The following is a 25259-nucleotide window of genomic DNA, read 5'->3' on the forward strand; positions in this document are numbered from 1 at the left end:
CCAGGTTATGAAGTCCTTGTAGTCGCTTCTATAAGCTTGAAGTTTTTTCTGCCATAGGGAAATTTAGGGGGCTGTTAAGAAGAATGATTGTCAGATTTTATTTTACACAGGTATTATGGCTTTGGTCCAATGGATAAATCTGAAGAAGTCAAGACTAGAAACGAGAAACTCAATTAGAACAAAATTAAAATGGGCAGAGACTACACTATGTTGGAGATAGTAGATCCAGAGAAGATAAGATTAATTAATGTTTAGGAGGTATAACTGAAGGAGCTTGCTGATTAATGGAATATGGAAGACCAGCAAACTCTTAGTTTTAAGATTTGGGGGATGTTGATTCATTAAATGACATAGGGAATATAAAAGGAACAGGATAGAGGGTAAAAATGTTCTTTGAATATTAGCCTGTGGATCTCACAAAATTGGAAATGTGTAACAGGTATTTGTAAATGGGAGCCTGAAATCTGGAGAAAAGGTCATGGATAGAGATTTAGTTTTGGAATTCACTAGGATACAGAGAGAGTTAAAATTCTGAGAGTAACTGAAAGTCCAAAGAGAAACTCTATCATGAGTAAAACAGTGGACGAAGGATGGAACTCAGAAATTCCAACGTTTAGAAGAGAGTTAAAGCAGGATGAGTTCATAAAAGAGATAAAGAAAGAATGGACGGGGGCAAAAATAGAAAGTAATGAGAGAGAGAACTTGACAAAGTCAGATGCATCAGTTGATCCTGAAAGATAAATTCTTAAAGTGCCCTTTGGAGTTGGGAATAATTGAGGCTATTGATATACTTTTAAAAAACTGTATTGAAGTATAATTGATATATAAAAAATTTCACATAGTTCATGTATACAATTTGATGGGTTTGGCCATAACATACACCTGTGAAGCCATTGCTACTATTGAGGTAATAGACTTATCTGTCATCTCCAAAAGTTTCCTTGTGTCCTTTTTAATTTAATTTTCTGTAGTAAAAACACTTACCATGAGATCAGCTCTATTATCAACATTTTAAGTGCACATTACAGCACCATACAACAGGTGTTATACTGTACAGAAATTGGTATAAATTTCAGTTATACAACATGAATAAGCTCTATTGATACACTTCAAAGAACATATCAGTTGACCGGCTGCCGCAGAGTAAACTTCAGTGATTGAAGAGTGACTGAGTAGTGCCAAAAGGAAGACAGTGAGTACAGACCATTCTGTCACAAAGTTTGACTGAAAAGAGAAAGTAGTAAAATAATATATCGGCGGGGTCATAGAGCCAGGAGATTTTATAAAGTTGAAGATTTTGGGGCACGTTTATGTTTATAAGCTGTGGAGAAAGCGATGGCCATGTTGGGAACATAGAAGACAGAGATACAGAACAAATAAGTGGCGCCCTTATTTCCTGAATAGTCAACCGTCACAGTTTTGATAAATATACACTTTACTATGGAAGTTGAAAGGGAGAGTTTAATCTTTCTAGGAAAAAAATCAATATATTACAAAGTAATAAAATCCTTATGAAAGACAGAATGGTTCAGTGAACTGATCTGCAGCTTCGGAGGCTGAAGGTTTTCATCATGGCCAGATGATTGATTTACTGTATAATTTGGGCAAGTTATTTTGATTTCCATTGGCTAAGAAGTATGCACATTTTAGTTAACTCAAGTTGAACTTATCTCTCTGTCTCGTTTCTCACATATGTAATAGAAGGGTAAGCCAACCCCTGAATGACTAGGAAAGATAATTAGCTAGGATGTTTGCAATAAAAAATATTCTGCAAACAAAAAGTGCTGCACAAACATTTCTCAAAAACATGTTATTTTACATATAATTTCAAGCCACTTTATGGTATATCCTTTTTTCTTTTTTGCCTAAAAGCCTAGTTTTGAAAAAAAAAATGGATAACGGTGGAATTTCAAAGAGTGGAAAAGCATGGGTGTTATTTATAAAAGAGTCAGGGAGGGAAACCGTAATCAAGAATTCTCTTGAATTTATCTCAAACACCACAGGTTAGCAGATCCCACCAGCCTCACGAAAACCCTGAAATAACACCTTTGTGGCCATCTGGTTCAGACTTGCTTTCTGATATCTCCATCAGCATCTTGCCTCTAGGAAGCGGGGCAGCCCTCTTGCTCCTGCTTAGTTTGCAGCCTGTGTACTTGACATACATGCTACCAGCGGCAATGTAGAAGGGAATCATTTTTTGCTGCTCCTTCATACTTTAGTTCACTTTCTAATTTAACAGTTACTGAGCACTGTTCACGCCTGCCCAGTTGCCAGACTGGCCAGCTTCCTCCCAAAGCCATAGGAATATGGCCTTTCCTCTGCTTGCAACTCTAGCCTTAATTTGAAACAAGAAGAATTTAAAAACTGTAGTTCTTATTCATGTGAAATACATGTTCAATTGATTGTTGGTGGTGACTTTGAGCACTGGGTTGAGACAGAATTCCAACCTGTTTCAACCTAATGGGGAAAAATATGGTAATAAAAACTAGTGTCTGCTGAGGGTGTAGAAACAAGAGGAGCAGCATGACCCCAGGGATTTATCATCCTCACTGCTGGCCCACACTTTGGGATATGTACCATCTGTCACTGGGAGCTCTATTCCTAATTAGGAATTCTAGCCCTAATTATCAAGTGCTTTTCTGTCTTGTTCCATGTTCTGGGAACTTTATCCCCATATTGTGCCCTATTCTTGAGTCAATCTTAGTTACTTGTAGTTACCTGTCTGGTCTTAAGCTATGACAAGCCCCTGTCATATAAAAGTCCTTGTGCTAGGGGTAGGGGAGCTAGGGTAGAGCTCAGTAGTAGAGTGTGTGCTTAGCATGCACGAGGTCCTGGGTTCAATCCCCAGTACCAATGTTAAAAATTAAATAAATAAATATAATTACCTCTCTCCCCCAATTTTTTTTTTAAAGTCCTTGTGCTAATTATTATGTGAGAAAAAAGACAAAAAAATTGAAGGTCCTTGTCGATGTGCATGAATTTTTTCAGTGTGCTTTCTTCTTTGGTTTATTTATTGTGGCTACTTTTCAATTTGCTTTATGCAGTGGATTTTTATGTGGTTGGCTACCTGTAAAACCATTATTGTAAGTTGGTTGGGCAGAGAGAGAAAAAGAAAATTCATAAAAGCCACAGCCTTTATCTTTACAAAATGTAAAACAATCTCTACATTTGAAACAGTATATTCATTATGAAATAAAATACTCTGGGACCTAATTAAGCTTAAAAGCTTTCACCCAACAAAGCAAACCATTGACAAAACAAACAAACAACATACTGAATGGGAGAAAATATTTGCAAATGATATGACCTATAAGGGATTAAGACCCAACATACATAAACAGCTTATGCAACTCAACAACCATTTTTCCAAAGAGAAAATGCAGATGGCCAACAGATGCATGAAAAGATGTTCAACATTGCAAATCATTAGGGAAATGCAAATCAAAACCACAATGAGATATCACCTCACACCTGTCAGAATGGCTACCATCCAAAAGACCACAAATAACAAATGTTGGCAAAAATGTAGAGAATAGGGAACCCTTGTACACTGTTGGTGGGACTGTAAATTGGTATAGCCACTGTGGAAAACAGTATGGAGGTTCCTAAAAAAACTAAAAATAAAACTATCATATGACCCAGCAATTCCACTCCTGGGTATATAGCCAAAAAAACAAAAACAGTAATTTGGAAAGATAACATTCCCCTCAATGTTCATTGTAGAATTATTTACAATTTCCATGACATGGAAACAACCTAAGTGCCCATTAACAGGTGAATGGATAAACAAGATTTAGTGAATATGTATATAATGGAATACTACTCAGCCATAAAAAAGAACAAAAATTTTGCCATTTGCAGCAACATGGATGGACCTGGAGGGCATTATGCTAAGTGAAGTATGTCAGACAGAAAAAGACAAATACTGTATGATATCACTTATATGTGGAATCTAAAAAATACAACAAACTAGTGAATATAGCATAAAAGAAGCAGACTCACAGATATAGAAAACAAACTAGTGGTTACTAGTTGGGTGGGGAGATTGTGGAGAGGGAGGTACAAACTATTGAGTGTAAGATAGGCTCAAGGTTGTGTTGTACAACACAGGGAATATAACAAAAATTTTGTAGTAACTAAATGGAAATCAACCTTTTAAATTGTGTGAAAATAAAAAATTAAAATAAATAAATAAATAAAATAACCAGTTTAAAAAGGATTAAATGAAATGTTTTAGAAGACCTGTATGAGACATAGAAAACAAATTTATGGTTATCAAAGGGGAAAGTGTTGGGGGGAGGGATAAATTAGGATTTTGGGGTTAACATATACACACTACTATATATAAAACAGATAAACAATAAGGCCCTACTGTGCAGCACAGAGAACTATATTCAATATCCAGTAATCATAATGGAAAAGAAAAAAAATGACCTGTATGTTTAAACATTAATAATGTTTGATAATTGAAATTTTGACACCCATTGCTTACAAATCATATCATTTGAGCTACTGAAATAGATTTAAAACAGTGATAAGATGACCAGTCCATATTTAAATTATTCCAATTATTCCAGTTATTTTTTGTTTTTTTGTTTTTTTAGTAAAACATATTTTAACTTATTTAAAAAATCTCTGGGATCCAATCAAAGCTTATACACTTTATATTTAGTCTTGATTTTTTAGACTTCTTTAGCTCAAAGCATTTCCTACCTTTTTTTTTGCCTGTCACAAAATTGCCAATTTTGAAGAGTTCAGGATAACTGTTTTGTGGAATGTTTCTCAATCTGTTTATGTCCTCACAAGGAGATTCAGGTTAAACATTTTAGTAAAAACACCACACAGGTGCTATTGGGTACAGCCCATCTCATCACTTCAGGAGAGGCAGTCTGCTAGTTTTGTGCTAACTTTGGTTACCTGGTTAAGATGACGTCTGCCAACTTTTTTTTTTTTCATTTTAAAGGTATGCTTTTTCTTAATAATCAATAGGTAATCTCTGGATAACATTTTGGTACTATGTGAATATTACATTCCCCAGCACACTTTCACTCAGTAGTTTCAGCACACATTGGTGATCCTTGTCTGAGCCACACTGAAGACTGCAAAATAATGATTTCCTAATTGTATTATTCCTCTCCATTTATTAGCTCACATTCTTTCATGAAGAAAAAGCCCTCTTCTTTAGTGTCTCTATGGAATCATAGACTTTCAAAAATTCGATTTATTTGTTTTCAATTTTCTAAATTCCCCAATTGTCCCATATTTGGCCCTTCACACTTGCTACTTTTCCCTTTGGCCTGTACTTACCATCCTCTGCACACTTTCTTTGCTTTCTGATATAAGATGTTCCAGGCTTACCTTACACATGCTCTGTCTCTGATCTGAAATCAGCCATTTCTCCAGGGAATGGTCTTTCCTCTCAGTGGTGAACAATACTTTGAAACCAAGATCTTGGCACTAGAGTGTTCATTTCCTCTGGGTGACATTGCTTCTGGGCCTCTTCAGTGGACAGAGCTGGGAATGTATATATTTTTAAAATCATGAGTTCATGCTGACAGTGGTCACCCTGACCATTCCCATTCCATATTTATACATGGCTTTTCCCACATCAAGAACTTTGAATCTTACTTAGTACCATCAATATATTTACTAACTTGCTTTATCCTACAACACACACATATACAGACACAGTTTTAAGAAGCAACAACAAACCTGCTAAGTAATGTTTATGATATTTTTGGTGTTCTTTTTATCCTGAGAAAAGTATCTCACCAAAGGTATATAGTTAGAGAAACATGTTCAAGAGTGATTGAATAATCCTTTTGAAAAACGAGTTCTTGGGTTGTCATTGTCATATAAAATTGGGTTCGTTTTTTTCAGATTGAACTAAAGTTTAGGGTTTTTATGTCCTTGTTGATATAATTTTATTTTTGAATATGTGCATATTTACATGGCTAAAAACTTCCCCCAATTATAAAAATGTTGTACTCAGAAAAGCCTCATATGCTTTCCAGTTCCTGCCACCACTCTGTTCCTCCTTCTGAGTCCATGTAGGGAATCATTTCTAGTTTAATCTTCCTATTTTTTGTCAAAAAAAATATATATATATAAAGAAAGATAACTCTATCTGTGTAGGTATTGATATATAAAAATGGTAGCAGACTTTTCTACTGCTATTGTTTTTGGGGAGAGGGGAGGAGGTAATTAGGTTTATTTATTTATTTAAAAAATTTTTTTAAGGGAGGTACTGGGAATTGAACCCAGGACCTTGTGCATGCTAAGCATGCGCTCTAACACTGAGCTATACCCTCACCCAACAGCAGACTATTTTGCACTTTGCTTTTTTTCACTGCATATCTATTCTCAGAGATGATTCTCATTCTTTTTTTATAGCTCTCCTGTAAAACAGTACTCCACTGCGTGGATGTAGCAGAGTTTCTTCAATCAGCCTCCTGCGGATAGACCTGGGTGGTTGGTTTCCAAAATTTGCATGACAAATAGTGCCACAGTGAATAACCTTTTTTAATGTGATTTTTCTTTTCCTTTTTGCTTGTTTGTATCTGTTTATCCCTTGGGGTAAATGCTTAAATGTGGGACTTCTGGGTCATAAGTCATTTTGAAAGATATCGCCAAACTCTCCTCCACAGGGGCTGTATGATTTCTTGCATTCCGACCAGCAACATTTGACAGTCTTTCTCCCTAAGACTCTCTCCAGACTCTTAGTCTTCTGGCCAATAGAGTACGTTATCAAGCTTTTGAATTTTAGGAATTTTTTTAAGTTTCCCAGTTTCTGATCTGCAGTCAGGTTGGGAACCATTGGCCTAGACTGTAAGCAACTGTAAGAGACTGAAATTTTGTTTTCCCATGTTTGATATTACCTAGGGGTAAGGATTAAACACTGTTTGATATCTGAATAAAAATACATCACATGCTCATTTTAAAAAGGGTTTTGTCTGTTTGGCATCATTTTAGATACCTTACTGGTATGACAATGTCCAATCTGGATTGATACCTGTTTAGGCATCAGCAAGGAGCACTTCTAGGGGACACGGCATCCTAGACAACTCATTCAGGTTAATACTCATCCAAACATTAGTGTCAAAATGAACTGACAGAGTCCAGGTACAATAGTTTATAGGGTCTAAGACATTCTTCTCTTTATGATTATTGAAGTATAGTTGATTTACAATGTGTTAGTTTCTGGTGTACAGCATAGTGATTCAGGTATACATACATATATTCCTTTTCATGTTCTTTTTCATTATAGGCTATTACAAGATATTGAATGTAGTTCCCTGTTCTATACTGTAGGTCCTTGTTGCTTATTTATTTTATATATAGTAGTTTGTATCTGCTAATATTAAACTCCTAATTTATTCCTCCCCTCCTTTCCCTTTGGTAACTATGTTTGTTTTGTATAAGACATTCTTTTTTAAAAATCTCTATAATCAGTTTGCATCTTACAATTGACAACAGATCAGAATTAAATTGGCAGATTTTTCCTCTCTCTTAAAGAACAGTTTCTAGCACCTTTCTTATCGGATTTTAGAAATAAAAGGGTAATTAATTGAAAAGAATCAAACTGGCACTCTAGGCAAATTCTGCCACCTTTCGTCCCAGAGTCTAGTTATTTATAAGAAACAAGGTTGACTGTCTTTACCCCTAAAAATGTTCTCTACCGCAGCCACCACTGCGTTACTTGGTCTCAGTCAGAGCCTGAGCTCTTCACCCACATCCAGGGCCACCTGCACCCTAAGGCCAGCAATGGATTTCCTAACCATGAGGTGATCCCAGCCTTGCCTGTGAGGTAACAGCCCCCTGGCCGTATTTCCTTAGTTGAGCTGTTGCCCTGCCTGTCTGCTGTTCTGCACAGTCTCCACAGAGAGCCTACACAGACCTCAAGGCTGGCCTCGCAGTGGACACTCACTCTGATCCGGCGCCCATGTCTGCTCTACTGCCACTAAGAGTCTACAGTGATAGGACGTCTCCTTGCCTGCTGGGTCAAAACTTCCGGACAAGCACAGTATACTCATTCCGTGGTTTCAAAAAGAAAGAGTTTCTTGACAGGTTTCAATTTAAAAAACTTCATCCTAAGAATAATCAGACTGCCTTTTAATTCCACTTTTAAATTTCCCTTATAATATCTGCCCAACAGAGATGACAGCCAAACAGATGGAATCAGCCTGTCAGAATGTAGAATTAACCTTTTTTCGCCAACAATTTTTTTTTGTATGACAGATTTTTAAAGTATGCTTTGTAATAGTTGTTTTTGTTTTTGTCTTTGCTGTTGTTTTTTTGAAGGTACCATCACAGCGTTAGCCCGAAGTATTTGGAATCTGATTTGTGAGCTATTGGAAAAAACTGTTTATGATGGTATCCAGGAAAACAATATGCTACTTCCAGTTTTAAATGTTAGTTGGAAATCTTATTTGAATTTAAATTTGTCAAGTCTATTCACAGTTCATAGAGAATTTCAATTCAGTGTCTATCTTGAATGCAAATTGTTTTCTTAATTAACTCAGCCACATTTGGTGAGATTAAATCTAGTGGTTTTTGGAGTTTCTTACCTGGATTAGGAGATAAAAATGTTCTTTTGTATTTGGATTTCCTTAAGTGCTTGGCTGTCTTTCTGATGGTCACTGGGAAACAAAGGAAAATAAGACATTGTCCCTGTTGTCATGAAGTTCAATCTAGTGGGCATCTGCACACAAAGATACATTCCTGGCAGACTGCAGGCACAGAAATAAAGAGAGAGCACAAAGGAAGAGGAGCTACTAGAAGGGTGAAAGATGGGTCAGGTAACAAACCTTTAAGCATGGGTAGGAGTTGGCCAGGTAACGCTGGGAAGCTTATGGAGGAGAGACTAAGAAAACATTCCAAGCAGTGGGGAACAATGTAGGAAGGACACAGATAGGAAAAACAACTGTGTAAAGAAGATGCTGGAAAGTAAAGTGTAGGGCATGGAAGAGAAATGGAGGAAACCAGAGAGACTGGTTGGAAACCAAGCAAGACCCTGAAGACTTAACCTCCCTTCTTAAGGACACTGAACACAATTCTGTGATGCAGGGACCTCACCAATGTCTATGAGGCTTATGTGTCAGTCTCTCTCCAGTCGAGAGAGTGACTGTCACCTCTGAGGGGTTGTATGGAAGCTAGTTTTAAAGAAGTCAAGATTACATATGGGGAAGCTGGTTAAAACGCTATTTTAAGTGTGGTGGGGAGGGTATAGCTCAATGGTAGACTGCATGCATGCCTGGCATGCACAAGGTCCTGGGTTCAATCCCCAGTACAATCATTAAAAAAAACAAAACAAAACAAAACAAAAAAAACTTGTAAGAATTAGTTCAGACAAGCTCTCATTATTATGGAGATTAGGGCTGCCACATTTCAATCTACTTGTGAACTCTAGCTCCTGATAGTTAAAACTAAGTGAATTCCTGAGTTGCTAAACTTCATTATCTGTTTTTTGATTCCTTCTTACAGCAATGTCCCTCCTCAGTTAAGTTTTACCTTCACACTTGTGTGCAAGCAAGTTAAAAGCAAAACATACAAACAACCCCCAAATCCAGAAAATAATATACAAATAACCAGAAAATCCAACTGTGGGCATGAAAAGGATACCTTGGGTAGGTGTCCACTGAGAGGAGGCAGTGTGCACAAGTGCAAATACAATTGTTGTAATATATGATCAAAGATATTACCACAGCAATTATGCTAAAGATGCTATCAGAAAGAAAACATGACTTGGAGTGTGTAAAAGAATTCTGCAGGTGCTTTTACTTCTAAGTGAACACCAAGAAGGACAAGCATACAGCAATGACTGAAAATCAATCTGGTTTGAACTGAAGATGTAGTTTGGGTTGAACATATTTTTTTTTTCTAGCTCCACATGGTTGGGATAATGAAGAAGCTAAAAAACCCTAAGTTGTCTATAATTGAGAGGGCAAGAAGAACTAGAATAAGTCCCTGTTTGTAAGTGACAGAAAACTCAACTCTATCCAGCTTAAAAACTAAAGGAAATTTATTGACTAATGTGTAATTGAAAAATACAGAGACAGGACAGACTTCAGGCAGAATTTGACTCTGACACTCGTGATGCTGTTGTGGATGATTTTCCCCCTCTGGGCATCAGGCTCATTTTTAAGCTGGCTTCCCTTGTGACAAATGCTAGAACTTCCCAGGACCACATGCTTCCTCATCTATTTCTGGGGCACAGGAAAGACCTTCTTCTTTAGCAGTCATAGACCAAAAGTCCTGAACTTCCCTTCTGTCAGACTAACGTCAGCTATGTACCTGCCCTTGAACCACTGGCTACGACCAGGGGATAGTCAGATGATGACTGGTGTGGGCTGGTCACTGAACCAATCTTTTTGACAAGGAGATTCCATTACTTCAATTTACTCAGATCAGAGTCCACTCCTGGTAGTCTTGGTCAGGTTGCTTAGTCAAGCAGGTCACTGGGTATGGGAATACAGCCCACTGTCTGTTTTCTAAGTTGTGCACTCTGGTGTTGGGCTGTATTGCTTGGAAAAAGGACAGTCATTTTATTTAATTGTCCCATTCTCTAATAGGTCTTTGTCTACCTATCTATGGCAATTTATATTTTTTCCATTTCACACAGAGGTAACCATGGTTCAGGAGTGGCCATGACCCTGGATTTGAGGGATCAACCCCTGCTATTTTTGTGTCTTGTCTATTTGCTCCTTCAGATCCAGGATCTACCCTGCTATTTCTCTAAGAATTTGACCTGCATCAACAGACACCCTCTGCTCTGATCCCAGTTGTTGAGCTCAAGGATACATTAACTGTGGGCCGGCTACATCCCTCCACTGTAGGCCAAGCTCTTGCCAACGGCCTTCACCACATGTGTCTCACCGTCTCTGCCCTTTGTCTTTAAGTTCTGGGAACTGCTTCCTCCCTTTGCCTCTCAGGTCCAAGGTGGCATCAATCTCTCCCCTGACCCTGCTCTTTCTAGTCTCCAGGTGTTTGTGGTTTCCTCGCCACCTTCGTAGACAGTACCTCTACTAAACTCCCCTCAAAGGACTCAATTTGAATGTACCACACCTTTCTTGCCAGGACCCTGTGTAATGTGTTTCACCACAGGGGAGCACCTCGCTGAATGTTGGAATGAACCCACAGTGACCTCAATGTCACCTTGGTCATCTTCTGGGTCCCCGGAAGACTGAGCTCAGTTGCTCCACATACAAATCCAGGTACAAAGAGATAATTTCATTTTGTAATGATCTCTACTTAATATGCCAAAGGTCTAGAAATTTCAGAAAACTCAAGAAAAACATAATTCTATATCAGAATATTTAACTCTAAACTTTTAAATTGTGCAGACTAGAATGCTGAAATGTTCCAGATCACTACTGGCGAGAGGCCACAGACAATATTTTATGAGGCCAAAATAAGAAAGAAGGAAATGAAAGAGCTCAGAAATCTCAGGAGAGCTCATCCAACACTCTGCCTTATCTTGGACCACTTCTGTAGACAGCTCTGTTCTTCGGGATGTGATACACATAAATGAGGGAGTATTTAGCTAAGAAGAATAGATGCGACAACTGAGAAAAAGAACGCAATGTGAGTCTGTCTTGAAGTCTGTTCTGTGATGCACAACTTTTGTAAGCCAAAATTTTAACCTGGTGAGCAATCAGCTCAGTGCTGCCCTTAGGAGAGAACCATAAATTAAAGATAAGCAATGGTTCAGACTTCCCAAGGCCTTGACTTAGAAGTAACTTCAGAATCCCAACCAAATCTGCATTTGGTTAAGCAACTTGGCACCGTTTTCTGTTTTGAGGCATTAAACTATAATTACAAGTCATTCTTATTTCATTCCAAATAAATGTCCCCAGAGTAGACGTAACTAGGAAAGGCTCTTCTTTCTCTTTAAAGGAAAAAGGAGAAACAAACAAAAACACTCAGAAGATAAATAAGACCAAAGAGAAAAGAAGCAAAACAGTATTTGGTGAAGCTGGAAAATTGTGTATATGGTGTGGTTTATAGTTTGATCAATATATAAAATTGATTGTGTTCATCTATCAGGAAGATTCAAATACCCAGAAGGTAATCTGGAGGCATGTCTTATTAGAGAAACAAAAATTTAAAGTTCTTCTGACAAATCCAAATAATCAAGGGTGGTGATAATTTAACTTCCTTATAATAAATGTTTCCTTGATGAAAAAATTCTTTTGCTGTTTTGCTCTAACGTTTGTTCTAAATGGGTCAACAAGACTGGTGTTTTCTCAGTTGGAAGTGTAAACTGATATGAAGGGTGGGGAGAGGAAGGGCAGACATTTATTAATAGTAAGTAAAAAAAAATACCCTGCAAGTTGAAATGAAAGGAAAAGACGTGTAGGTAGGTCTGGAGGGGAATGACTGTCTTCCTTCTCTACAGGCCAAGAGCAAATCCCATTATAAATCTCCAGGTACCCAAGAAAAAGGTTTCTGTGCTGAATTATGTGAGTCTGCCTGAGATTGGAATGATGGATTAGCACACTTCTCTAATCCTTTCAACTCTTATGATTTATTCATTCAGCGCCACTTCTGGTATATCTATCAAGGGCAACTGTGTTAATTTCTAATGGGGGATAAGTAGAAGATGTAATTTATGCTTTAAGGGAGCCCACAATGTAGAAAGGTATTCAAATACTGCTTAGATAAACAAAGAAGATTAGCTTCGTTTTCTATCACCTATCCATTGTTCCTATAACCTCAAACTCTCCTCTCCCCACCCCATCTAACTCCTCTGGGTAGCAAGGAAAAAGATATGTATTGCTAACAAATGGGTTCTCTGCCTTCTCCAGTTTAAACAGTCTTTTTTGATTTTAGATCTCTTTCTGAGGTCAATATTCCCATGAATTCTAAGTTTCAGTCCTTATCCTGCTGGCCTTTCTCTCCTTCCTTCCCAAGATGCTGTCTGTTCTTACGATTCCTCTTGGCGTTTGGAGGAGTCCTGTGGTCTCATGTTGGTCTTTTGCTGGTTTCTGTGATGGGGTGGCTGGTCTAACCCTTGGGTCCACCCAGCTCAGGTGTGCTTTATAGGGTCACGTTTCTGAGCAGGAGGTTGAAGTCTGCTCCTAAAGTCAGGAGCAAAGGAACACTTGATCTACTCATGGCTGGACACACATCCTTTCCAGTCTACATTTGTGGTTTATGGAATTTGTGGAGGTTAGCACGGTGCCTGACCAGAGCGGTATTGGGTAAATTGTTCTCCTTTGGTAGTATGAATCATATTTTTTTCCAGTCTTTTCAGTGAGAAGCCATGTATTTTTAAAAAAGCTACGTACTGCATGGTAGGTGTTCAGTACATGCTGGTGCCACTTACTCTTTATAGTAATCTACTGTTTGATAACTAACTGTTTTCCATTTACTTCTTAAATGGAAAAAAAAAATCAACAAAATGTTTTCTCACTTCAAACCTGCCAAGTCATAACATACAGGTTTCCCACCACACATTTGAAAGGTACATTGTTTTAGTAGTTGTGTCAGTAGCAGTGGAAAGCTGGTAAAAACTCCTCTGAGAATTAATAAAATCCAGAAGTAATTTAAACTCTTAGTTTGCTAAAACATAAGTTGCTTGCTCATTTTCAGCATTATATTTCACATGTGTTTGCATTTTAATTTTGTATTTATTCTTTAAGCATCAACAGAGAACATTACAAAGAAATTTTACTCATGATTGCTTTGGACAAGACCCAGTTGTTTTTTTCCCAGTTTCCTTATTGTCATTACATAAAATATTTATAAATATGTGTTGGCACAAAGTTGAAGTAATAAGATAAATACACTTTCAAGTCTTTTTTTCTCTTAATCTTAAACATTCTTTTCCATATTGCTAATTGTTATAGATATGATTTTAGTAATGGTATAATATTTCCATCCACTAGACATCACCCCATGACACATTCAGGTCATTTCTTACTTTTTTGTGATTATACACAATACTATAGTGGCCATTTTTATGAATATGAGGTTATTCCTCCTCTTTGTTATTCCTCCTCTTTGCTAATTTTTTAGCAGTTATTTTCTCAAGAAGAGCTCCCTGAGTTACAGAGAATGAAAGCTGGATAGTTTTGGTCTGTATCCCTGGGCTGTCCCCCAGAAGGATCGTGTCTCCAGCAATGCGTGTAGGATCCTGCTTTCCGATGGTGGCCCCTGCTAGCAGGAGTTCATTTTTCAAGGGCTAGTCTTTCTTCTGGCCTGACTGGCTCTTTTCTGATCAGGAGTCTTCCATTTCATTTTAAATCAGATTTGAAATCTGTTTCTTCTGCAGTTAGTAGAATTCTCTCTCTCTCTCTTTTTCTTTATATTTAAGCATCTTGTTTTCAAATATAGCAAAGAAGGTTAAAGTACCTTTCACAGAAAACAAAGAGGTTTTTCTTTTGTTTGTTTGATGTACAATATATCTGGAAGTCACAAGTAAAGCTTATTGAGCAACTATTCTGTTCTAAGCATTTTATATCAACAACTGTGCATTGATTTCCACTCAAAGAATCAGATCATGAAGACAGAACAGTTAAATAAGTTGTCCTCTGTCCCATAACTAGTAAATAACCCAGCAGAGGTCCCAACTCAGAAAGTCTGATTTCAGACTGGATGCAATAAATCACTGTGTTATTCTACAAATGCAGCAAAAACTAATGTCTGCTAAGTAGCAGTTCCACGGAAGACTTGTCTTTTTTTCTTAGGGATTTAGATTTAGATTGGAAACTGGCCAGGAAAAATAGTCCTCTTTTAATAAAGCTTTCCCCCTCTTCACTTATCCTCCCTTAGAGCATGTATAAGGGACAGATGGGGAGGAATAGACTATAAATGACAAAAAGGACATTAATCTTTCTTACCTCCATAAACTTTTCATGCAATGAAAATTACCAAATAAAACATGAAAATGTTTCTGTCAACAATTTGTGAGCCAAACTCTATCATATTCTTCAGTGGAGTCTAAAATCAACATGGGATGTGTACAACAATAATTTCTTATGCTGCATCCTTTTCCTGAAGTCCACAGAGAAGTTTACAAATACTAGACCCAAGAAGGTTGCAAGTTATTTATTTTTTGAAATTAAAGTTTATTTTGTTCATTAATTTCATGTTCTCTTTGAGGCTGTTATGTAGAATATTGTTGATCTAGAGGAGGTAAGCACTTTTGTAGATTAATCTCATTCTGTTTTTACTATTAGATCTGGCCCATTTTCCTTTGAGTTTATAAATATTAAGCATTCCCATACTTCAAAGGTAGGAACAAAATACAAAGAAAATAAGACTTATTAAAAACAAAAAACCTTGAGAAAAATTATCCATAATAAAAATTATACTTTGCATTGTTAACTTTTTAGTTTCTGAAGTGCATTTTCTTATTTATATTCTTTTTAAATTGCCTTTTTTTGCCTTTAATGACCTTTAATTGCCTTTTTTCCTGTTTCAAACTCTTCAGCTTGAATATAGCTCACCCACACCCCAAACCCAGTTGTCTAGACCAAAGTCCCAAGTCATTATGTTAATCCACGAGCCAAGCTCTAACAAATATACATTTTTCTGTATCTGAAAGTTGAATGTGTCTATGAACCCGTCACTAAGCCAAAATGGCTTAAAGGGAAGAATCAATTATATCTTGCTAATGGATGCACAAAATCTAGATCTAGATCTAGATCTAGACAATTCTTATTATGTTATTTTTAAATTTATTTTTAATGAATGGTTGATATAAGCTATTATTTAGGTTATTTTCAACTCATTACTAGGAGGTATCTGTAGATGGATGTTAGTCTCTCTTCTTTATTTTACAGTTGAATAAATTGTTGCAAAAAGAAATCAATCATGAACCTCAAATGAATCCATCCTTTCCCTGCTCTTTCATTAGCTCAGTCCAGTTAGAAAGATAAACTGACGTCTAACCTACACTTCTTCGCATATACCCCAACACACCTGATGATGGACATGAGACATATAAAAACATGTCTTAGGAAAATTTTAGGTCTAACACAGATTCTGTGATATAGTTGCTGTCGTGGGCTGCCCAAATCTGCAATTTGGCAGCTGTAGTCAATTTGCTGAAGAATCATATCTCTGACATCTCTCGTTTTTCTCATCCAGGTGGTAAAATGATAGCCTCCTCCTATGGATCTACTCATTTAGGTGGCTAGCATCTAATTAGAGGAGGAGCAGACTGTTCTTTCTCTCACATCAGAGGTGAACAGACCAGTTTACGCCTCCTTCTACAAGCTGAGCTTTCGGGGGCACTTGGCTGGCCCTCTGCCTCCACTGAGTCAGCACAGGGCGGCTGACTCTCACTGCGGCCTCTTGGGAGCAGGATGATTTGAGAAGGTGGCTTCAGGATCCACGAAAGAAAAAAATCCTGGGGTTCTAGCTGCTGGTGGAGCTATCGGCAAGCTATGTCTGATCAGACATGCAATTTTCTTGTTTTGTTTTTGTTGAAAAGTTTTGTTTCCTTTCCAGCCCAACACAGCTAAATTTTTGTAGACCCAACCTCAACATCTTTTGTGAAGTTTCCATCATAATATTCTGGCAAAGTTATACTTTGTGCCTAACTTTCTTTGTGCTGAAATTGGATGGTAATTGGCCCACTTAACCAAGTATCATTTTTACCATGACTCTGTTACACAGGTGTCCCCTGTTTTTTGAAAGTCCACCTTATGCCACTTCACTTTTATGAAAGACCTACATTAGCACCTATTTTTGTTACCAAATCAAACTTGGGTCTGCTCACCAGCCCATAGTAAAGCCAATCTACTGACACCATGTTGTAGCGAAGGAAAGTGCAGTGTTTATTGTGGATGCCAAGCAAGGTGCACCAGTAGCCAATGCTTTAAAGACCCAAACTCCCCAGCGACTTTCAGGGAGGCGTAAAGACAGGGTGAGGGAGGGGGATGCACGGTGCATGACTGGCCGGTGGACATTCTCCTGAGTGGTTGATGGTGAGGTAATTGGGAGTCAACACCATCAACCTTCTGGTTCCAACGGGTCTGGGGTCTGTGTGCTTGTGGTCAGCATGTAGTTAACATTTTCTACCTAGTGGGGGTTTTAGTGTCTCAAGGATATGGCTCAGGATATTGTCTATAGCCCTTGAAAAAAGAACAAAAGGTCCTTGACTCTGTTTTATGGCTAAACCATTATTATTTTGTCTTGCTTTACTGTTTTCCTTTGTTTCTGCATTTTCTCACTTTTCTAATTAAATATGCTCTTTAGAACTCAGGGAAGGCCTAGGAGGTTAACGGTTTTCTATAAACAAGAGGACATGGTGGGAAGGCCTCATAGGGTCCTGCTCAGTTACAATCCCCCCACCCCTTTTTTTTTGATAGTCCTCAATTTGAGGGGGAACAGGTGTGGGACAAGAAAGGGAATACAGTTTCGTATAAAGAGGTTAATCATAAACTCAGCACAGGAAGTTCATGTAAGGGGGACTTGGTTTCATTTTTGCTACTCTGAAGGCGATTTTTGCTTTTGCGAAAAAAAGGTGAAAAGGGAAAGTAATCTTCAGTATTCGTTTTGCAGTGAGCAGTTACAGAGGCAGCACGCACCCCAGCAGCCAGAGTGGCACCGGCAAGCTCCTTCGCTGGGGACTACACCCAGCATCTCAGCATCAGACCACCATAGCTTTGAATGATGTCTGTGAATACCGCTGCTTTATCTCAATTTATTTTGCGTATCCATTAGCAAGATATGTTCGTAGGTAATTGATTCTTCCCTTTATGCCATTCCGCCTTAGGAAAGGTTTCATAGACATGTTCAACTTTCAGATTCAGGAAAACAAGTATTTGTTAGAGCTTGGCTTCTGGATTAACATTAATGACTTGAGACTTCGGTCTAGACAATAGGGGTGTGGGTGAAAATAGGTATTCTAGCTGAAGAGTTCTGAAAGAAGAAAAAAGGCAACTTGCTTTCCAAAATGACACATGGATACTCAATATAGATATTGACAAAAATCAGTGTCTAAGTTTATTCAAACTTTAATTTCTCTAAAATATATTGCTGAACGAATACTCATATCTATGTTTGCTGACAATTTATTTGTGTTTATCCACTTTCTTCTAGTCTGGTGGATTTAAAGAGCAGGATTTTAAAATTCTGTCCCAGGTATTTTCACATGAGACACATTTTATATCTGTATCTCACTGTCTAATACCTTTCCTCATTCATCTTGAGCCATTGAAGGATTTCTGCTCCCTTTCACTTATAGATTCTACTCTGTGTCTAAAATGATCAAAAACTGATCATTCAGAATCATTTTATTTGCATGTGATTTGATTAATGAAGTCAGCATAACTTTAAATGTTTAATAATAGAGCTGAATTCTTGTTGTTGTTGTTTTATTCCTAGAGAAGCTACATTTTCATTTTGAAAACATTCAATAGTAGTATCCTACCTTCTATTTAAAGAGAATGCTTTTCCAATATGGCTATGATGAGGAAAGAGGGAAAACATCCTTATTAGACAGAGATGCATATTGAAGTATTTACAAAAGAAAAAAGAAAAGATTGGATATGTGGGGTTTGCATTTAAAATAGTCAAGTGAAAAAAAAGAAAGGGAGGAAGGAAACACAGTTGGCAAAATGCTGACAATTGAAAGCAGGTGATGAGTGCATGGGTTTATTTTATTAGTTTATGCATTTTTTTAATGTTTGAAATTTTCCAGAATAAAAGAATCACGTTTACTACTATGCATTCTACTTCTGCCTCTTGCTTCAGTGAATCACATATTTTCACTGCTAATTGAAGAAAACTTGTCAACTTGTCTGTCTCAGACAGATAAAACTTTAATTTATTTTGCAAATATTCCTCTGGATTGGGAGAGAGTAGAAACACACACCTTGAAGTCAGACAGATTCTATTTTGAATCCTCACTCCACCACTCCTGACTGCACAACCTTACCTAACTTAATCTCTTACATCCTAAATTTTTCATCTGTCAAGTGAGGATACTATTTTCACCCTTTGGCTGTGGAAATTTAATGAGATTAGTGCCTAACATGAAGTGTTATAGATTCTTAATATTTAATAAATGATCATTTAAAGTAAAAGATTGTGAATAAAATGTTAGTAATAACAGTAGTAGAAACGGTTGTGGCTGCTAATATTATCTTGGAGTTGTGTGAACCTAATATCAACTGTGAAGGGCTTTTGTTTTTAAAGGTAATTCACAGTAGCAATGAATAGAAAAGACTAGCCATCTATCCTACGTGTTTGATAGGTCTAACTTTCCTTTGCAAACATTCTGCTCAGCAGTGCAGTGGATTGCCTCAGAACCCGATGAAGATTTTTTTGAGGGGGACATTTCCATCCATCTGTGAATGCTTGTTCAATGTCTACCTCGTCTCTGAAGTCTCTCTGAACTCCCCCAGGAAGTATGAGAACTTCCTCTTTGTGTGCTCTCGGTACTTAGCTTCTATATGAAAGCACTTGCCCAAAATTATTTCTAAGTATTTAATTTGGGAGTTTTCACTCTCAGAGTTCAGCACCTTGTCTATAAATCATGGCTTTAGTTCCTCTCTGCCTTTGCTTCCAGAACTACCCCTTGCTCATATGAGCTGCTTTAAACATCTATGAGAATTTTCTGCTTGAATGAATGAATGAATGAATGACTTATTGAGTTTCTTTTCTTTTTTTTTTTTTCTGACAACTCTGTTAGTCAGATTGCTTAAATGGAGATTAAGGTCCACAACTGCCTCTTATGTCCCATTTATATCACTCAATGTTTGTATTTTATGACAGTCTGTGGATAATTCTTCTTACATTTTCGGGGGAAAAAATCAGCATAGGATGGGAGCAGGGTAGAACAGGGGTGAGAGAGAGGGAAGATTGGACCTCCACTAAAATTTTTCTGAGCCATTATTCCATTTTTATAAATGGGGAATGGCAAACTTAAACAATCAAAGCCATACTATTCAACCAATTTTTTCCCACCTGTGCAAAAAGACAACATTTAAGGGCAGAATATGTGTCCAGCAGGTCAAAATGTTAATACCATGAGTCAGCACTGACTTACCAATTTTTTATTGGTAGGATAACTTGTGAGAAGTTACATGCAGTCAGATACTAAGAAAAGGAATTTTAATCAAAATGAGTCAGTCAAAGCTTCCTGCCTCTATCTTTCCTGATAGTTTGGTCCATTTCTCTAGCTGTAGGGTTTTGTTTTGTTTTTTGTTTTTTGTTTTTTTAAACCCTCAGCTTCCTGTTATTATGAACAGCCACCTTTCTGGCCAGACTCTTAATAAATTACAGGGCTAGACACATCAAGGTAGCTCTAACCCTTGTTAAATGGAATTGAAAACATCAGAAGCCCAAGATAAGTGGGAGGTTTACTGGATAGTGACCTAGTAACACCAGTCAAGCAATGTACTCTAGTTACCCTTTATTTTCTCTGCCAAACTTTCTGTGATGTTATATACCTTACGAATCATTTTGTACTTACTGAAGGAATATACCTACATCTACAACATCACAGAGGTTCTAGGAAGGAAGTTAGAAGTACATGGTTGCCTCCTTATTGAAAAATCATGGGGAGATGTTAATGGGATTGGAGATAATAAATAAAATTGGTTCTGCTGCTCATCAGAAGTGAATGAACCACACATCTTGCTTGTTTTTTAAAAAAGAGTATTTCTTCCTGCAGTTCCTTTATTTGTCCACTGGAAGTTCGTTTGTATTTTATTATAAGAAACTTTTTTTTTTTTTAACAACATTGAATACTAGTGATTCTGATAGAAATAACATCATCTTTCAAGTTGTCCAAATCATATAAAATGACCTTGTGGGAAATACACCCAAGCATTTCCTACTGAGAGGAGTACTGATTGAAGAGGAGCAAATATGAATTTGTAAAGTAAGTTCACCTCCTCACTTGTCCCTTCAACACATATTTTTCAGCATCTACTATGTGCCAGGAACTGTGGTGTTCCATAGGAACACAGAGAAGGCACAAGAGATGTGACTCAGCTCCCATGAGGATGAGAATTTAGGGGGGAAGTCAGTAACCAAACTAGCAGAAGACAAAATTATAAACGTGGTGGGTGGAAAAGGAAAAGTCCAGACAACCATGAGAAGAGGGAGTGGTGTTAGGAAAGGCTTCCCAGAAATAGTAACAATGGAGCTAAAGGATTAGTTATTAGATAGTGGACTGAGGGATCAAGGGAAGGATGAATCCAATGAAGGGAATGACTTGTGCAGAGGCACTGAGGAGGTAGCAGTCCTCCTGAATACTTAAAATATAATTAAGAAAGTGCTGGAGTCCTGGAAGGGAGGTGGGTGGCGAGCAATGAGATGGAGAGGCTGGCAGAGCCAACACTATTTAAGGCCTTCCTGGTAAGCACAGAAGAGAGTATAATGTGGGAAACTTTACTAGAAATAGACAACTCGTACAAATCTACCCAATGTAAGAATCTAGTTGATATGCAGATATATATTGATGCACATAAAAAACCATGACAGATGAGACTGGGCACATTCAGGATGGTATGGCCATACATCAGAAACTAGCACAACATTGTGAGTCAACTATACTTCAATAATAAACAAACAAACAAAAAACCCAAAACCAAAAAGCAAACAAACAGAAAACAATGACAGCATTCCTTTCCCTTGTGTCCCTCTCACTGTCCATCAGGGAATTCTGGAGCCCTAAGGAAGTCCCTATGCTTATACAGCAAGAATCTTGGCTGGCCACTCAGGGGATTTCACTGTACACATTTTGCAGATATGGCCTACTTACCAGCATGGTCACACCAGTTCATTTAGTCAACAGCTCTTTATTGAATTCTGTCCATCTGTCAGATACAGAATGAGAGAGGGCCTGGGAGGACAGGAGGAATGAAACTAAGGAGGAGAGGGTAGGAAAGGGACCCTGATCCTCTATAATCCACTAGTCATTTCACATACACTAGTTTATTTGGTATATTCAGAAGTTCCTTGAAGTGAGTGCTACCAGCTGCATTTTAAAGATGAGAAAACTGACCTTCATCAAGGTTAAAGGAGTTGTCTATCAATGTAAACGATGCAGCCAGGATAATAGACCCAGTTCTGACTGACTCCAAATACATTTTCCTTTCCATTGTTATACTGTGGTTCCTGCCCTGGAGTTTTCTCCCTCCCTGGACAGCACTCTTAAGTCAACAATTTTCTCTTGTCAGAGTCTGGGACAAATGGAGAGGTGGGGAGAAGTCATAGGGGTCTTGCTTGGAAGCAAAAACACACCAAAACAACCCCCCAAAAAAACCAGCATAGGAAGGGAATAGGAGAAAACAGGGATGAGAGAGAGAAGGAAGGTTGGACTTCTACCAGAATTCTTCTAAGCCAGATAATGCCTTCTAAATTAAATACACTAGTTAGGTAAGACTAACTGAGAAGTCAAATAGTGCATAGGTTTGTTCCACCATATGTACACCCCATTGTGTCCCTCCATGTACACCCTAGACCCCTCAGGGAAGGGTCTTGCTAAATAATTAAAGGTCACAAAGAAGAGAGGATGAGAAGAAAGGGTAAGTATCCATCAAAACTTAGTTCAAGAAAGAGGCAAACCCAAACCTGGGCATATATCCAGAGAAATCTCTAATTCAAAAAGGTACAGGCACCCCAATGTTCATAGCAGCACTATTTACAATAGCCAAAACATGCAAGCAACCTAAATGCCCATCAACAGATGAATGGATAAAGAAGTTGTGGTGTATATATATATATATAATGGAATACTATAATGGAATACTACTTAGCCACAAAAAAGAATAGAATAATGCCATTTGCAGCAACATGGTTGGACCTAGAGATCATCATTCTAAGTGAAGTAAGCCAGAAAGAGAGAGAAAAATACCATATGATATAACTCATGTGTAGAATCTTAAAAAAAAAAAGACACAAATGAATTTATTTACAAAATAGAAACAGACTCACGGACATAGAAAGCAAACTCATGGTTACTAGGGGAAAAGAGGATGGGAAGGGGTAAAATGTGAGTTCAAGATTTGCAGATACTAACTGCTATATATAAAATAGATAAACAACTTTCTACTGTGTAGCCCAGGGAACTATATTCAATATCTTGTAGTAACTTATAATGAAACAGAATATGAAAAGGAATGTATGTTTGTATATGTACTACTGAAACATGATGCTGTACACCAGAAATTGACACAACATTGTAAACCGACTATACTTCGATTAAAAAAATGCTAATAAGCAAAGATGAGAGAAAGGTGGAGAACAGCAGGCGAGGGCAGAAGTTCTCATCCTGCTTTGCTCTCTCCCTGAGATGCCCGCAGCACAAGGCTGTGGTGTGGGATGGAGGTGGAGACATTATTAATCCTGGATGACTAGAGTTTCTAGAAGTGTCTCTGAGTTGGGCATAGGAAGTAGATGTCTGGTCTCTGGCCTGGAAAATGCCAAACATGAAGGGCTGACAGGAGAGGGTGTCACTCCCACGTGGATGCCTCTGGGAACAGTTGATAAACATCTGTATGTTTAAGAATATTTTTGTTTGATTTTGTTTTTTAAAAAAATCCATCTTTGGCAGAATACATTTCAATTTCTTTCTTCTTTTGTATTATAATTGCTTGGAGTGACCCATGCGCTTGCACGGTATCTGCAATTCACAGAACTCTTCCTCCTGCTCCTCTGATAGAGTGAAATAGCCGCGATGACGCATGTGGTTTATTTGGTTTCCACAAAAAGGCTGCATGATAGTTGGGGAGGCCTACGGAGCTCAGCAAACAGACGTTACAGGGCCGTGCTCTGTTGCCTCCCCTTGACTTCCTGGTGGGGCGCAAGTGGCTCCTTGCCACTCACCATGGAAGTCACATCTCTTGGTTCCACTCAGGAATTTTCTGTCTCTTCAGCCAGCAAACTCGGAGAGATTTTTGTTTTCAGTGTTGCGTTTGAATGTCGGTTGTCATTTTCATTCCTTGATTCTGAATCATCTGTGTGAATCTTCCACCCTCTTTGAAGAAAGATGTGTGGGGCTGCTTTCCTCTATGATGTGTGATGTCAGAGAGAACTAAATTTAACCAGGCGCAATTATCCATTTTGCCCACAGCTGTTGGCCAAACACTCGGGACTCAGATGGCCGAAATGATCACAGGATGCCAACGTTGCCTCCCAGGAGGGCAAGCTTTACTTTGCATTTAAAAATTGCCCTGAAACTGAAAAGAACTGTTTGTTCACCCAGGAAAGAAAGTGCATCTGCTATGTTACTTGCCCCAAACCCTTGAGTTTTCAAATGTAATTTAGAGAACTCTAGGTGTTTCTAGGGGGAAGCTGTACAAGAAAAAACATGCTTGAAAAACTGTCCCTTCAGGCCCAAGGGGGGTTAAGTTGTAATGGCAATAAAACGAGATAAAAAGATTTTCAGAGCTGTTTGAAAACCATCAGAGCTGAGATTACTACTTATCCTGCCTCTTTTCTTGTATAAATCTTCTAGTTCTCTTGTTCAAGGTTCACTTTCATAGCCTAAGTGAGTTTGTGGTATTATTCAAAGCAGAGTGATTATCATCCAAGAAATCTGTGGAATATCAGCAGCACACAGGTAAAAATGCTGTACTGAACCTGGTTCCTTGGCTTATTGTCCAAATTCAGTGATTATAACTGCATAAAGAAGACTGCAATATACGTAAAGAAGAAAGAAAGGCTGTTGGTAACTTTCATCTTTAACGATGATGATGATTTAACACATTAGCAGTTTGTCTATTCCAAAAGACAGGCAATGAAATGCATAAAAGTCTTTTATCCACAAAAATGTTCCTGGATTGTTCCTGGATTGTTATACAAATCCAGGAACAAAACACAAAATTACAAATAAGTACAAAAATACAAAAATTGAAAACTGCCTAAATGTTCATCAATAATGCCATATTTCAATAAATTATGGTATGGAACATGCTGGAATATTAAAGAATAGTTTAAAATGATTCTATTTCTCCTAGAGTTTGTAATCACATGGGGGAAATGCTATACTACAAGGTTCAGTGAAAAAAAGCAGATTAAAAATACATATACAAAATAAGATCTCACCTGTATATATAAATCTAAATGCTAAAAAAAATACTGAACATAATTTTAAAAAATTTTAGTCATAGTTTTCCACTCATCCAACTCTTTAGTATTTCCTGTAATGCAGTTATAGTAGAAAAAAAGGCTTTATATTAAAAATAGGATACTTTTTTTAAAATATTAAAATATAAGATTTCTAAGCCCCCTGCTCTTTCCTGTTTCACCAGCTATTCACCAAATCCTAAAGTAAAAGTACTATATTAGAA

At 37.7% G+C, this 25259-nt stretch overlaps 1 long non-coding RNA gene across 1 annotated transcript in view; it reads right to left on the bottom strand.

Moving 5' to 3' along the window:
• The window catches only part of LOC105083097 (uncharacterized), a 233196-nt gene that overhangs the window by 134429 nt on the left and 73508 nt on the right, over positions 1-25259 (bottom strand). Inside the window, exon 3 of the long non-coding RNA XR_006720996.2 lies at positions 5359-5514. This is a non-coding gene — a long non-coding RNA (uncharacterized LOC105083097). The remainder of the gene's footprint in view (positions 1-5358; positions 5515-25259) is intronic.

The sequence above is a fragment of the Camelus bactrianus genome, chromosome 8 (genome assembly GCF_048773025.1).
Source record: "Camelus bactrianus isolate YW-2024 breed Bactrian camel chromosome 8, ASM4877302v1, whole genome shotgun sequence".
Lineage (NCBI taxonomy): Eukaryota > Metazoa > Chordata > Mammalia > Artiodactyla > Camelidae > Camelus > Camelus bactrianus.